This window comes from Haemorhous mexicanus, chromosome 23, assembly GCF_027477595.1.
Source record: "Haemorhous mexicanus isolate bHaeMex1 chromosome 23, bHaeMex1.pri, whole genome shotgun sequence".
In the NCBI taxonomy this organism is placed as follows: Eukaryota; Metazoa; Chordata; class Aves; order Passeriformes; family Fringillidae; genus Haemorhous; species Haemorhous mexicanus.
In genome coordinates this window covers 7,365,692-7,379,931 of record NC_082363.1, presented here as the reverse complement: position 1 = coordinate 7,379,931, position 14,240 = coordinate 7,365,692, and the positions used below count along the sequence as shown (strand labels likewise).

Below are 14,240 nucleotides of genomic sequence, written 5' to 3'. Positions count from 1 at the left end.
TTTTCACCTCTCCTCCTTTCCCCTGCCCCAGGCTCCGGGGGGATGGTTCTTAGCCTGGTCTGTGAGTGAAGCTTTACCCTCCGAGCCAGGAGCTGGTTTTTACTAAAGCCCAGCTCTGTCTTTGGGCAGCCTCAGGAGCTCAGGCTGTGATCCCTGGCGTGTCCAGCTGAACAGAAACCTCAACTTTGGGTTGTGTTGTGGGGAAATTGGGGCTCAGGAAGTTCAGTTTGGCTGTGCCTTCTCCAGCACAGCTGTGGGATGAGGGCTGGCTCGTGGCAGCCTCTGCATCTCTGCTGCCCGTGGGCTGGGGGGACACTCCCAGGGTGGCCACTTCAATGGGGAGAAACAGAAAATAACATTGAAGAGCTGCTAGCACTTCATTCTCTAGCAGTGAGAAGGCAGGGAACTGAGCAAGAACAAAGCAGAGCAGGGTTTGGAGGTTCAGCCTGTCCCCCCTGGAGGTTCAGCCTGTCCCCCCTGGAGGTTCAGCCTGTCCCCCTGGAGGTTCAGCCTGTCCCCTTGGAGGTTCAGCCTGTCCCCCTGGAGGTTCAGCCTGTCCCCCTGTCCCCCCTGGAGGTTCAGCCTGTCCCCCCTGAGGTTCAGCCTGTCCCCCTGTCCCCCCTGGCTGCAGCAGGAGCTGCCCCCAGCCAGGGCACAGGGCTGGCACCTGGCAGAGTTCTGTGAGCAGGACCTTTGGGCACCTCTGGGAGTTTGTTCCTGCTGCTCCTGGCTGCTGTATTGAAGTGCTGAGCAGATAATAAACTCTCCTTATCAATGTATTGTGCACAGGCATGGATCACCCAGGCTGCTGCTGTCAGAGTAAACCGACCTTCCTTCCTTCCCTCCTTCCTCTGCTGATGTCCCTGCTGGTGCTGGGCACTCGTGGGCTCCTTCCCTCTTTGCTCCCCCTGTTTTTGGGGAGTCCCTGGCTTTGCAGTGCCCCTGGGCCCCTCCTGCCCCTCAGAGCTGCTTTGGGTCTGCCTGGGTTGCAGTTCCTGTGGGTTCTGCTGAGCTGCAGGCATTGCTCAGCAGGTGAACCAAAGCTGCAGCCTCTGGGGCTGGGCCACTCATTTCAGCTCAGGCAATTGCAGCTTTGGTACCTTCAGATGCTTTTGAGGTGTTTTGTCTTCACTTGTGTTTTCAGCACACAAAGGACTTGGCACCGGGGCTGCTGGGCAGTTCTGCATCATTTTTGGCATGGAAACAGTGTCTCTGTTCCACGTTTACTTTTGCCTGCTCAGAGTTCTTGAATTCCTCTGTTAATTTAATTTTTCTTACTGACATAATGCATAAAAGGAACTTGTATAAATGACAAAACCAAAGCCCTGTGGATGCTGATTATACCAGCAAAGCCAAATCCCCAGTGTGTGTGTGGCTGTTGATTTTCCTGTTGGGGGAGAGGGAGGATGAGCATGGAAAGGACACTTGATTTCTCTTCCAGTGTGAGACACCAACAGGAAAACAGCCTTGTTTTCCCTTCAGCGAAATATGTCAAGTGAAGCAGGAGAGTTAAAGTCAACAGCTTTGAAATGTCACCTGCTAATTAAATCCATCATGTGTTGGTTGGCACAAAATAGAAGTTTCTGGCTGAGTGTGTGAGCCTTACCTTGTGCTTCCCCTGGTTCTGGGTGCAGGAGCTGATGGGGGTGCTTTACTGACAAAACCAGGAACATAAAGTTATGTTTTAAAAATGAGAGGGAGGTAAAGGTGACCCACTGAAAGCAGGATGTCCTTGCTGGACCAGGATCACTGTGATGCTTTGCGTTTTGTTTGGAATTTTGCAGAACTTGGAGCAGTTCTCTGGGAATCCACTGGTTGGTTTTTGCCCTGCAGCACTGAAATGTGTGAGTGCTGGCTGGTAAAAGTGCAGCTTCCTGTTCCTCTGCTCAGAAGGGTGGGGTGGCAGGGCAGGTGAGGAGGTGTGACATCCATCACTGCTTTTCTTTGTTGGCTTCGCTTCACCCTTTGAATTATTGAGCTTAAAACGTTTTAAGAGTGAAATTGCTGGTGTCTCTCAGAAGAGTATGAGATAGTTGTCTGTATTTAAAAAAAAGGCAGTGGATGATTTTTTTTTCTCTACTGATTGGGTTATTCTGTGCTGTCTGTGTCCCAGAACATTTTATTAATCTCTTTTTGGTGCTAGTTCATTTTCTTTGGATTAATGCTATCCTCTTTCAGGATTCAAGACCAGATTATTCTTGAGGACTTTGATTAGGAACAAGCTGTGGTGAGGCAGGATTCAATCTGAGTTTGCTCTGTTGCCTACATGTTTTTCTTGGTTATCAGCTCCTCCTTCATTGCTCATACTCAATATTTGCTCTCCCTCCTATTGGGGCAGCTGAGCCAGTGCTTGGCTTCAAGTGGTCTCCTGGAAATCTGGATTATGCAAGGTCATGATTGGCTTTAAAGCAACTTCTGTACCTTGTTTTTCCCTTGGGGAGCACTTCTTTCTCCAGTTTAAGGCTGTCCTGTGGAGCTGACAATGTCAGTGACTTTAAAAGTGTTGTTTTTTAAAAAAGGAAACAGCAAAATGTAATTGGGAAGCTGGAGAAAGCCTGTGAAGGGGCAGAGTGATGTGGCTTTAATACTTTCCTGGCATTGCCTGTTGAGCAAAAGGAGGAAAATGTTTTCAGGATGGTGAAAGTGGGATCCTTAACTTGGGCTTCAGGCTTTGCTTGCTCTGGGTGTTTCTGTTCCAGAACAATCTTACAGCTTGGGCTTTAAATTACACAGGCAGATCCATGCAATGGAAGCAGTAAATGCTCTGGTGCATTACTAAAACATAAGTTTCTCTGATTATTTTTTTTCTGTGGAAAATGTTCAGGTTGTTTACATCAGGAGTTGTCTCCTGGATGTTAGTCTGCTCTTTTCCCTTCGTTCTGCAGCAGCACCAGTGCATTTTTAACAGTGCAGCTGTTCCCACAGCAGCCTGCTGCTGTCAGAAATCCCCATTTCCTATTCATCAGGAAGTTAGGGAAGCATGCTTCTCCTTCATTTTCATTTGGCACCAGTCAAACATGTTAAAAATCCTCAGGCTTGACAAAGTATTCCTTAAATGCTCTGTGGTGCTACAAATACCTGATCAAAGGCCAGGCAGCAGGGCAGGGCTGGCTGAGCCCTCTTTGGGCTGGGAGGTGTCTGCAGCCCTGAGGAGAGGAGAGGAGGATCCAGTGCTGCTCCACCTCCCCTCAGTGCTCATTTCTCCCAAACTGATCCAACCTTCACTCCTCCCATGTCCCTCAGCCCGGCTGCAGCTGCTGGCCCTGATGTTGTGGGCTCTGAGCTCTGGCCCAAATCACTTGGCTCTCCTGAGCTTCTGGCACAAGAGTGGCACCTGGAATTCCTGGGGGAGATGGCAAAGGATGTGCTCAGCCAGTCCTGTTTGTCATTCACACCCAGCACCTTCTGCTTCCTTCCACCCAGAAGGAAACAAGTCCCTCTGTCAGAAATTCCCTTTTAATTGAAGAGTGCTGTGTTTTGAAAGTGGAAATTCTCACTGAATTCCCCTTCAGATCAGGCCATTTGAAGAAACAGATTTGTATTTTCTTCAGGCTGAGGGTATGGCTTCAGAGCTAAAGGGTTTTTTAATTAGATAGTAGTATTTAATGTCTTTCTTTTGTAGTTTACACTGATTGTAATACAAAGAATTATAAACAGTGAAATTTCCTTTTATCTCTCTGTTTGTGGTTAACAAGTCCTAAAATTCTGTCCATTCTCTTTATCTTAATGAAAATGTAGATTGTGATTACTTCTGGCTGATGAAAACACACAATTAAAACTCGGCTGAGTGACTGGTGTGAGAAAGTCCCAGAAGTGTGCAGAAATTCAGTTCCTGTGTGCACCCAGTGGGTGAAGGGACATTTTATAACCCCACACCTCAGATACAGAAATGAAAGCTGCTTTAGGGAGCCTGCTGTGATGGGAAATCCATCAGGAATGTTCCTGTGCATCCTTCAGGATCCCAGCAAAGCTCTCTCTGCACAGAGCTCAGCCAGGGAAGTGTCCAAGCTCTGGGTGTCCCTGCTGGAGCTGCCTCAGGAGTGGCTGTGAGCAAAAAGCCCTGCAGTGTTGGTTACAGGATTGTTTTATCCCAATCAAAGTGCCTTCCCCACCTGAACAGCCAGCTGTTGCCTTTAAATGTGTGCTACCACAGCAGTAATTACATTTCAGATAGGAATTTATTAATTATGTAGTGCCTCTAAACCCATGCGGATCCAGCTTTGATTAAGGCTCAATTTAAATATCAAAAGTAGTGCAGAGCCATGTCTGAGGGAAGAAAAGGGCTTTATCTGAGAGATCAGAGTGGGAGAAGTTCACTGAATTGTGGAGTTTGGCAGAGGTGGGATTGCCTGAGAGTGAGCTGGGCCGGGGAGCCTGGGCTGGTCTGGGGGAGCTCAGGTGAGCTCTGCTGGTCTGGGAATGGATTGGGAATGTCCTGGAGCAGCTCAGGTGAGCTCTGGAGGCTGTGCCAGGGAGGCTGTGCTGGTCTGGGGGAGCTCAGGTGAGCTCTGGTGGCTCTGCTGGCAGCAGCAGCTCCAGCTCAGCCTGGAGGGGAAGGGGACCCAGGGACAGGAGCACTGGGACTCTCACCCGGGGAGCTGAGGTGCATTTTTCCCTGGGGCAGCAGGTGGAGGTGAAGGGAGAGGTGGGGAAGGAAGCAGGGGAGGCAGGGGTGAGTGAGCAGTGCCAGCCAGAGGAGAGGCAGCTGCTGCAGGCAGGCTCTGGGTGAGCTGAGAGCAGCTCATTGCTGCAATTACTCTCATTTATTTCTGCATTCCTACAAACACAGCAGAGCTGCAGACCTGCCCTCCCATCCTGCCGCTCAGACCTTTCCTGGTGCGAGTTTCCAGCTTGGATAAATGAGCCCAAATTGCCTTTTTAAGGTTTTCCTGTGTTCCTGAGGGACCCAGAACAGCACCAGCAGATGGATTCCAGCAGCCTGTTTGTGCTTTCTGCATCCCGCCTTAATTTGATGTCACATTTAAAATGCTAATGGCCACACTCTGAATGGGAGCATCGGAGGGAAACTTTACACCAGGAAAACGCTGAATTTGCCACACAAAAGGAAACGGTATTAATTGTGATGCAGTTGCCCTTTGTGCCTGTGTGTTTACTTGATTGAAGCATCCTGACTGTGGAGCTTTCTCCTTGAAGCCTGATTTGAATGGAGTATACAGCTGGATTGCCCCAGGGCCTTGTAACAATTTATAGTCTGCATGGAAAGGCAGAAGTGCATAAAAAGACAGTTGTGAAATGCTGCTGGTGCCCTGTAATAGAAAATCTGGCTGTGATGACCTTGGCTGCCTGGGCCTCTGGGATCGCTTTGCTCCCATCCCAAGGATTATAAAATGGAAAGGACTGCACCTCACCTGGAATAAAGGAGGGGAAACAAGCACGGGAAATTAGTTTTTCCAAATTATGCAGCTCGTGCTTCCTCTCCTTTGCATTCCTCCTGCATACGGCCTTGCATTTTAGCAAGCATGTTCAGTTTACATCTGTTATTCTCTGCACTGTTACAGGAGCTGGGGGTTTTGCATGCAAATATCTGGGTGAGGTTTCTGTAGCCACAAGCATTTATGTATTTAAAAGCCTCATTCTGTTTGCAGATGAATTGATGTTCTGTTCCTGAGCTGCAGCTGAATTAATTTGTGGCAAATTTTTCCTGGCCAGTTCCGAGGCAGCGTGACCTTTCCTTTTTGGTGTGGAAAAAATGCTGATTAATACAGATTTTTTTTTTTTCCCTCTGCTTCTCCAGATCCATCACTCTTTCTAGGGCCAAAAAAAGGCAAAAAAAGATTTTCTGCTTCCTCCAGATGACTGCTAACCCTTTTCAAGGCGAGGCTGGAGCGAGCCTGGAGCAGCTGAGTGTGCCATGAAGGGCCAGAGCAGCCTCGCTAACGGGAGCCAGACAGATGAGGCCTTTGAAGGGGCACTGAATTATTTAAAATCAAAAATTTAGCCTGCAAATGAGATGGGCTTTTATGTCTAATGTGCAGCAGATGGAAGTGCTGCTGTGGCTGCAGCGGGGCACGTGTGGGTGCAGGCTGGGGAGGCAGAGGTGACACTTAGGGATGGCATGGCAGGGGCTGCTCTGTGATTAAATCCTCTGATGCTGTCACTGAGCCGTGAGGCTGCAGATAACATTCTCTGCCTGTGCTGGAAACAAGAATCAATACCAACTCCTTGACAGGGGCTAAATTATTAAATAGAGCCTTCCTTACAATGTTTCATTATCTGGGATTTACCTCAGCTGGTGATTTGTCAGCAGCACAGGGAGATTTGCTGGGCGTTTTGTATTGAAATCATTCCAGATGCATATGAATCCATTTTGATAATTCCCCTCCTTTTTACAATGCCTCTCTGTGTATTTTTTTTTTTTTTGTTGCTATTACCCAGATGCCACTTTGAATTCTCACACAGATCCTAAGCCGTGCTGCACAGTGAGGTTTGGGCTTGTCACATCTGTGTAAAAATAAATTCTTTTTGTGTGGCAGGCTGTTCTCTAAGTGCTGCTTTCAGGCTGTTAAATTAGCAGGGGATTTGCAGTGTCTCTCAGGTGAGCCTCAGAACTGAGGCACGAGGCTGCTCTGTGGATTTATGGGCACTGGAGTTTCACTGGACTCAGCTGAAATACAGAGCAACATTCTTTTTATTCTGTTGTACATCTTGGGCAGGAGGGCAGAGCAGGAGCCATCCATTCTGAGCTGCTAACCCAGCGTATTTTGCATTCCCAGGGTGCTCAGGGCTGTGTGGAGATGCTGTGCTCAGACCTGGCTGAGAGCTGTCATTTCATCTGTGCCATTGTTTTGTCAGTGAGCGGATGTTTAACGTTTCTGTGGGATTTTGGGGTTGTTTTTCTGAGTGGCCTTGGTGGGGTAATGCCCCAGTGCAAGCGAAGGAGTTCTGCAGAGCTGCAGAGTTGTGTCACAGCTGCATCAGGGTCCTTTGGAGAGGCAGCGTTGGTGTTTGGGGGTGGAAAGCAGATGGCAGCATTGTTCCCAGGGAGCATTTACAGCTGCACCTTGAGGCTCTGTGTGCTTCTGAGGGCTCACATCCAGCTCTGCCCCCATTCCTCCCATATGGCCTGGCTCTCTGCAATCCAGCCCTTACATTAAAACCCCAAACAAATACACAAAACACCGAAACAAACAAAAAAACCCCACAGAATAATCCACAGGGGGTTGTTTTGTTTTTTTTCCCCCTTTTTAATGTGATTGCCCTGTTTGTTTTTGCCCCACCTGGCATCCAGCAGTTGGAATTCTCATGGCTGGCTTGTTGGCACAGGAGCCCTGGAGGGTTATTCCCCCCAGGAAAGGCTCCTGGGCTGTTTCCCTGAGCTGATATTTATAATTTCATTAAGCCTTTTGTCATGGCAGCGTGGTCTTCTCCACCTTTAGCTTTTTATTTTACCTTTCTCCTGCCTTGTTTCCTCCCCCTTACCCAAGGTAAAACTGTTTCCTACACCTGTGCTGAGATAATTGAGTGCTAAATAAATCATTGTGTGCCAGCTGGAAAATACCAGAAAAAAAATGTTATCTCTGGCTTTTAGGGGGAAAAAAAAAGTATCAAATTGTACATTAGCTGGGTTTTATGTAGCAAGAGAAAATGGAGTTGGAATAAATGTAGCCATGTCCTCTGGTGTTGAGTAGTGAGAGCATCTGTCATGTTTAATAATGCTTCTGACCTTTAGGATTATTGAAGTCGAAATTTTCTCTCTGGTCATTGGGGGCTACTTGAGCACTGTCAGATTTCTTGTGCCTCTGCTCAGCCTCCAAAGACACATTGTTATGCTTGGTGAGCTGCGAGGATAATTCATTAGAGAAACTTGTTTTCCTGCCTTCCGAAGGGTTTCCTTGAGGGATGAGAAATGTCACTGAATTCCAGAGTGTGTCCCACCCCTGGGGACGTGCTCGGGACTGCTCTGTGGGGTGGGTGATGCTTTTAGTGCTGCTGTGGAGCTGCACAGGCTGAGAGGGGCAGAGAGCAGGGAGGGGAGAAGGTGTGCATGCTCTCTGAACACCTGTGCCTGAGGAACAGGAAAGGTAAAATCTCCCTTTTTTGGGTACCTGTTCTGTGCCTGAGGGGCAGGAAAGGTAAAATGTCCTATTTTGGGTACCTGTTCTGTGCCTGAGGGGCAGGAAAGGTAAAATCTCCCTTTTTTGGGTACCTGTTCTGTGCCTGAGGGGCAGGAGAGGTAAAATCTCCTTTTTTGGGTACCTGTTCTCTGCTTGAGGGGCAGGAAAGGTAAAATCTCCCTTTTTTGGGTACCTGTTCTGTGCCTGAGGGGCAGGAAAGGTAAAATCTCCTTTTTTGGGTACCTGTTCTGTGCCTGAGGAGCAGGAAAGGTAAAATCTCCTTTTTTGGGTACCTGTTCTGTGCCTGAGGGGCAGGAAAGGTAAAATCTCCTTTTTTGGGTACCTGTTCTGTGCCTGAGGAGCAGGAAAGGTAAAATCTCCTTTTTTGGGTACCTGTTCTGTGCCTGAGGGGCAGGAAAGGTAAAATCTCCTTTTTTGGGTACCTGTTCTGTGCCTGAGGAGCAGGAAAGGTAAAATCTCCTTTTTTGGGTACCTGTTCTGTGCCTGAGGAACAGGAAAGGTAAAATCTCCTTTTTTGGGTACCTGTTCTGTGCCTGAGGGGCAGGAAAGGTAAAATCTCCCTTTTTTGGGTACCTGTTCTGTGCCTCAGTGGCAGGAGAGGTAAAATCTCCCTTTTTTGGGTACCTGTTCTGTGCCTGAGGGGCAGGAAAGGTAAAATCTCCCTTTTTTGGGTACCTGTTCTCTGCTTGAGGGGCAGGAAAGGTAAAATCTCCTTTTTTGGGTACCTGTTCTGTGCCTGAGGGGCAGGAAAGGTAAAATCTCCTTTTTTGGGTACCTGTTCTGTGCCTGAGGGGCAGGAAAGGTAAAATCTCCTTTTTTGGGTACCTGTTCTGTGCCTGAGGAACAGGAAAGGTAAAATGTCCTTTTTTGGGTACCTGTTCTGTGCCTGAGGGGCAGGAAAGGTAAAATCTCCTTTTTTGGGTACCTGTTCTGTGCCTGAGGGGCAGGAAAGGTAAAATCTCCTTTTTTGGGTACCTGTTCTGTGCCTGAGGGGCAGGAAAGGTAAAATCTCCCTTTTTTGGGTACCTGTTCTGTGCCTGAGGGGCAGGAAAGGTAAAATCTCCCTTTGACTCACCAGGGACTGATGGAGCCCCTTAGGAAAACCCTTCTAGTCAGCTCCACCTTGTGCCTGGCAGAGCTTCAGATGCTCTCAGGCTGGGTTTTGTCCCCCGGTGTCCCCTCTGGGGACAGGTCCCTGCCTGTGATGGATCTGCATTTTTGACACTGCAATCACTGAACACTAACCCATGGAGAATTTGGACTTGTAATTTTGATTAAAGTGATTGATTTTTAAAGCAGCCTCAGTTCGTTTTGGGCCATTAGAGGGTATTTGAAAGGAAAATAACTCTTTAATTAAATTAGCAGTGTGTAAGCATCCTGCTCTGCTTTCTAAGCAGAACTTCTGGGGGGTTTTGAATCGTATTCCCTTCAGTTCTCCTTTGGCACATTTTAAGGTTAAAAGTGATGCAAAATTATTAAGACCAACGAACTCGTGCTGAGCAACTCTTAAACTTCAAATGAAGTTTTTCCTTTGGGAGAACAGCCAGGTTGTGGTGTTGTGTAAAGCAATTCTGTCCACCCACCTGGATGGGATATTAATATACCCCACGGAAGGAGGGCTGTGTAAACAGCAGAGTGCTTCCCTTTTGTTTGTAAAGCATTCTTTTCAGACTACAAACACGTCTAAAAGGTTCAGTTTGTAGGGAGAATCAAATAAGTGAGATAAAAGAATGTGTATGTTCCAGTGCTGTGCAATAGAAGGAGATAATTTATGCTCTGTATCTGCGATTAGTGACCCGAGGCTGTTGAACTTCCTCTTTATGGATTGGGAAAATGCTGTGACAGTTTTCAAGGGAATTGCTCTCTTTGAGTTTAAAGAGATGAAAATGGGTCTGCTAACAAGGACCAGCTTCAGCGGGTGCTTTCATATTCCTCGTGTTTAAAAAAAAAAAGGGAGGCAGAGAAGCCGAGGCAGTTGGGTCTTTGATAAGTGTGACCCCGAGGCTGCAGGCACAGCTGCACAGGGGCAGTGGCAGGGGGCTCAGGGACCTGCAGGGACCTGTGCTGGGTGCTTTGAGCAGGGCCTGTGCCTGGGGGGACTGGCAGGGGTCTTCTCCAGGAGGGGAGCTGCCATCTGGTGCCACTTTTCCTGTTCTGAGGGGTTGTGGTGCTTCCCATGTTGGTATTCCAGGACATTCCCAAACCCAGGAATTCCCTCTGCCTGTGCTGGGCTCTTGATCCAGGGGGATGAGCACCAGCCTGGACTGGGATTTAGAGCTCCCCTCCCTCAGCTGGGGCAAATTTGTGAGGAAATAGCTGAAAAGTGGCTCCTGATTTCAGGTGTGGCTTTGCTGCACCCTCAGAACACCAACTCTGGGAGGTTTGAGCTGGTTTGGGCCTTTCAGCTGCACAATCCATTAACTGTGGTGAAATATCATCCCCAGTCTCTGATCTGGAGGTGATTAAACCGAGGGGCTGTTTGTTACTGAAGACATTGGGTAAAGCAAACAGCTGGGAGCACATCTGGAGCATGGCTGCCTTTGCAGCAGGCACAGTAAATGCTGGAGCTGGAGCTGCTGCTGCCTTCCACTGCAGAGGAATTCCTTGTGTGCTCCTTGGGAAGCACTTGTGGCACGAGTGCTGCAGTTACACCAGTTCAAGTGCTGGGAAATGACTTTGGATTTGTCGGTGCTGCTGCTGCCAGTGCATGAATATTTCATTTCACTTTTCCAAGGTACTGAGCACTCGGGGAGCTCCAGGGCTTTTTGGGGCAGGTTCCCAGGGAGATGGCAGGGCCAGAACTGCAGACAGGCAGCTGAAATGTGGGCTTCAGGATTGATCCAAAGGCTTCTCCCCTGCCTTGTGTGTCACTGAGAGGCAGAGCTCCTCAGCTGCTTACACAGTCTCGAACACTTCCATTCCCCAAAGACAGGCAGTTTGCAGAGCCGAGGTCATGGGAGTGTTTAAACCTTTCTGAGAAGATTCTCTTTGGTAAAAGGAAGCTGATGTAAATCATGAGCTTTCTCTAAACCATCAAACCAAGTTTTATACAAATTCCCCGAATGACTTCTGGTCATTTTTCTGTTTTGTAGGGTTCCCTGCCAGTTTCTGCATTTCTGGTAGCTCAGAGAATCCTCCTGTTTCCAGTGGCTCTGGGGAGAGCTGGCTGTGCTGATTCCCTTGGGGTGAATCCTTGTGCCCAGGCCAGGGAGAGCCATCAGCCCTCATCATCATCATCCTCAGGAGGCTTCTGGAGTCAGAGCCTTTGAGTCTGGCTCTGAGGGGTTCCATCCAGTGCCTCCAGTAATGGAGGAAATTACCTGGAGTTCTGGAGGACTGAGTGCTTTCTGCTGCTTGGTCTCTGAGCTTTCTGCTGCTGGACCTGGCACTGAATTAACACCTTGACTTCTTTAATAGAATTATTAGTGGCTTCATTTGTTGGAGCTGTAATGCTGTGCTGATTATGTGGCCCAAGACAAACGATTAACTTTGGAGTTGTGCATTGGCTTGGCTGGCTGTGTTCACTGCAGCCCAAAGCAGAGTGCACGTGGTGGCCGTGGGATGTGCTAGAGGTTTAAAAACCACATTTCTCTGGTTCAGAGCTGCTTCTCTTATGCACCACCCCACATGTCTGTATGTTCACACTCCCAGCACCCAGGAAAAGTTGTTTTTTATTTCTATCTCTCTCCCAACTGCTTCTTTGAGATTTTTTTCTCTTCCAGCAGGTAAATGCATCCTGTTTATTCTCAGTGCAGTTATTTCTGATTTTAGTGTTTTCAATATCTGCCTATTTCCAGATGAATGGAGAGCATCTCTGCAATCTTTCTGTTCAGATGAGATTGCAGCCTGTGGAGCTGCTTTGGGGTATGTTTGTTTAGTCCAGATTTACATACAAGCACAAAGAGAAACTCTAAAGCCTGTGTCAGGAATTCCCTCGGGGTGAGTACAGCCCCGTCTCCTGCACATTGACACTGGGAAGATTGCTGCTTTGTTTCCTTGATGAGCTCTCCGGGTGCTGCCCCTTCCTCAGGGGCAGGGTTTTGGTGGGGCTGTGTGTGGCCCTGTTTGCCAGCCCCTGCTGAGGTCGGTGTGAAAAGCTGGTTCTGCTCTGGTTCCAGCCATCAGCGGGCAGTGACACACACCTGAGAGGGAAGAGTGACCATTTACCAGCAGTGACATCCTCGGGGGAGCTGCATGAGGCAACCTTCCCTTGCCAGGCACTCATTTCCCAGCACACTTTGTTTCCTCCCAGGACCAGCCAGGTCTCAGGCTCTGTGCATTTTCTTTCCCTTTCTTTTTGTGATTCCCAAGCCCAGCCTGTTGGCAGAGGTGCTGTAATTTTTCCTGCTATGGATTCCCTGCCCATGAGGTGATATTTTAGCAGGCAGTGACTGTTCAAACTCGGGGCTGGGTTTGCAGAGCAAACTCCTGCTTGTTTTATCCTCCAGCTCTCGGCGTGTCTTTGTTCAAAGGTAAACCCCTCGGTGAGATGGTAAAGAAAATGTGGCCTCTTGATATTTAAAAGGTGAGAAATCTATTTAAACTGTGGATGATGGCTTTGAATAGCCCCACTGCTGAGTGCTGCTTGTTTTAATAGAAGTGATAAATACTGTGGCTGGTGCTGCTCTGCAATTAGATCTGAGCTATGTGCTATAAATGACATTTAATGGCAAATGTCAGGCGGGGCCCTAGTGGTATCTTCATTTCAGTGTTGCATTTCTTTGGCACAACGCTAAAAAAACCTTAATGGAATTTAATTACCAGAGCATCCATTCACTGATCAGTGAAATGCATTTGTGATCCCATTAGGTGGTGCTGGCTCCTGGTGCTGAGCTGAGCAGGAGATGCTCAGGAGGGTCCCTGGCACTTCTGGCTCAGCAGCTCCCTCAAATCTGCTCCTGGGAAAGGCAAAATCTGTGACCAGAGTGGGCTGGGAGAGGCAGACAGCAGCAGCAGGGATGCTGTGGTCAGAACCAGATTGCTTTCTCTCTCAGGGGTGTTAATTACAGCCCATTAATGACTCTGGGCTGTTTGTGCAGTAACAGCAGAGCTGTGGCACCTCCTGGCCTCACCTGGGTTTGTGAGTTTCTGTGGAGTGCACATTTGTGAGTTTCTGTTTAGTGCACATTTGTGAGTTTCTGTGGAGTGCTCATTTGTGAGTTTCTGTGGAGTGCTCATTTGTGAGTTTCTGTGGAGTGCTCATTTGTGAGTTTGTTGGAAGTGGGATTTCCCTGCCCAGGTGCAGGGTGGTACCCTGAGGAGGCACTGATGGAGGGGCAGCAGCTCTGGGGGCTGGCAGCACCTTCAGTGCACAATTACCTGGAATTGCACTTTACAGGGACTTGTGGGGGGGGGAAATAAACCCAGGAAACGGAGCAGAAAGAGACCACAGAGGGATTAAATGAGGTAGTTAGCAGTGACCCATAGCCTTCATGGAAGGTCTTATCATAGTTTTATTTTAAGCCAGTCAGTTTTTAAGCATAACTGTTTTTTTTTTAACAAGACGAAATTATCTTTTGTCATTTAGGATCACAGTGGAATTTTAAGGGTATTTTGTACCCAAGTGTATTTCACTTAAATGAGAGCAGGTGACTTGCTGGTTCTCAGCACAGCGAGCAGCTTTGTTTCTGGGAAAGCTGGAAAGCTGCTGGAATAAACACTAGAGTTTATTTTAAATACAGACATCTCTCATGGTCATCACCTGAAATGAATAATGTTCTTTTTCTCCTCTAAAACCCTGGATGAGGCTGTGCTCAAGGTGAGACATGAGAGTGACACTAAATAAAATAAAGGGCTGACATTGTTCCACAGCAGTCAGCTTTTGTAAAACCTGCTGGATTTGCTGAGCTTCCTTAGAGCTGCACTGTGCTTGGGGCACAGAGAGCTCCAGGGCTGCTTCCTGCTGAGGTGGGTCTCACTGCTGGGCTCACCTGAATCAGTTTGGTGGTGTTCATTGCATTTCCTGCTGAGGTGGGTCTCCCTGCTGGATCCACCAGAATCAGTTTGGTGGGATTCATTGCATTTCCTTGTGTTGCATTTCCTGCTGAGGTGGGTCTCTCTGCTGGATCCACCAGGCTCAGATTGGTGCTGTTCATTGCATTTCCCGATGAGGTGGGTCTCCCTGCTGGGCTCACCTGGCTCCGT

At 48.3% G+C, this 14,240-nt stretch overlaps 1 protein-coding gene across 7 annotated transcripts in view; it reads left to right on the top strand.

Moving 5' to 3' along the window:
* RERE (arginine-glutamic acid dipeptide repeats) overlaps positions 1 to 14,240 on the top strand; it is a 169,535-nt gene that overhangs the window by 66,244 nt on the left and 89,051 nt on the right. The gene's annotated exons all lie outside the window — the stretch shown is intronic.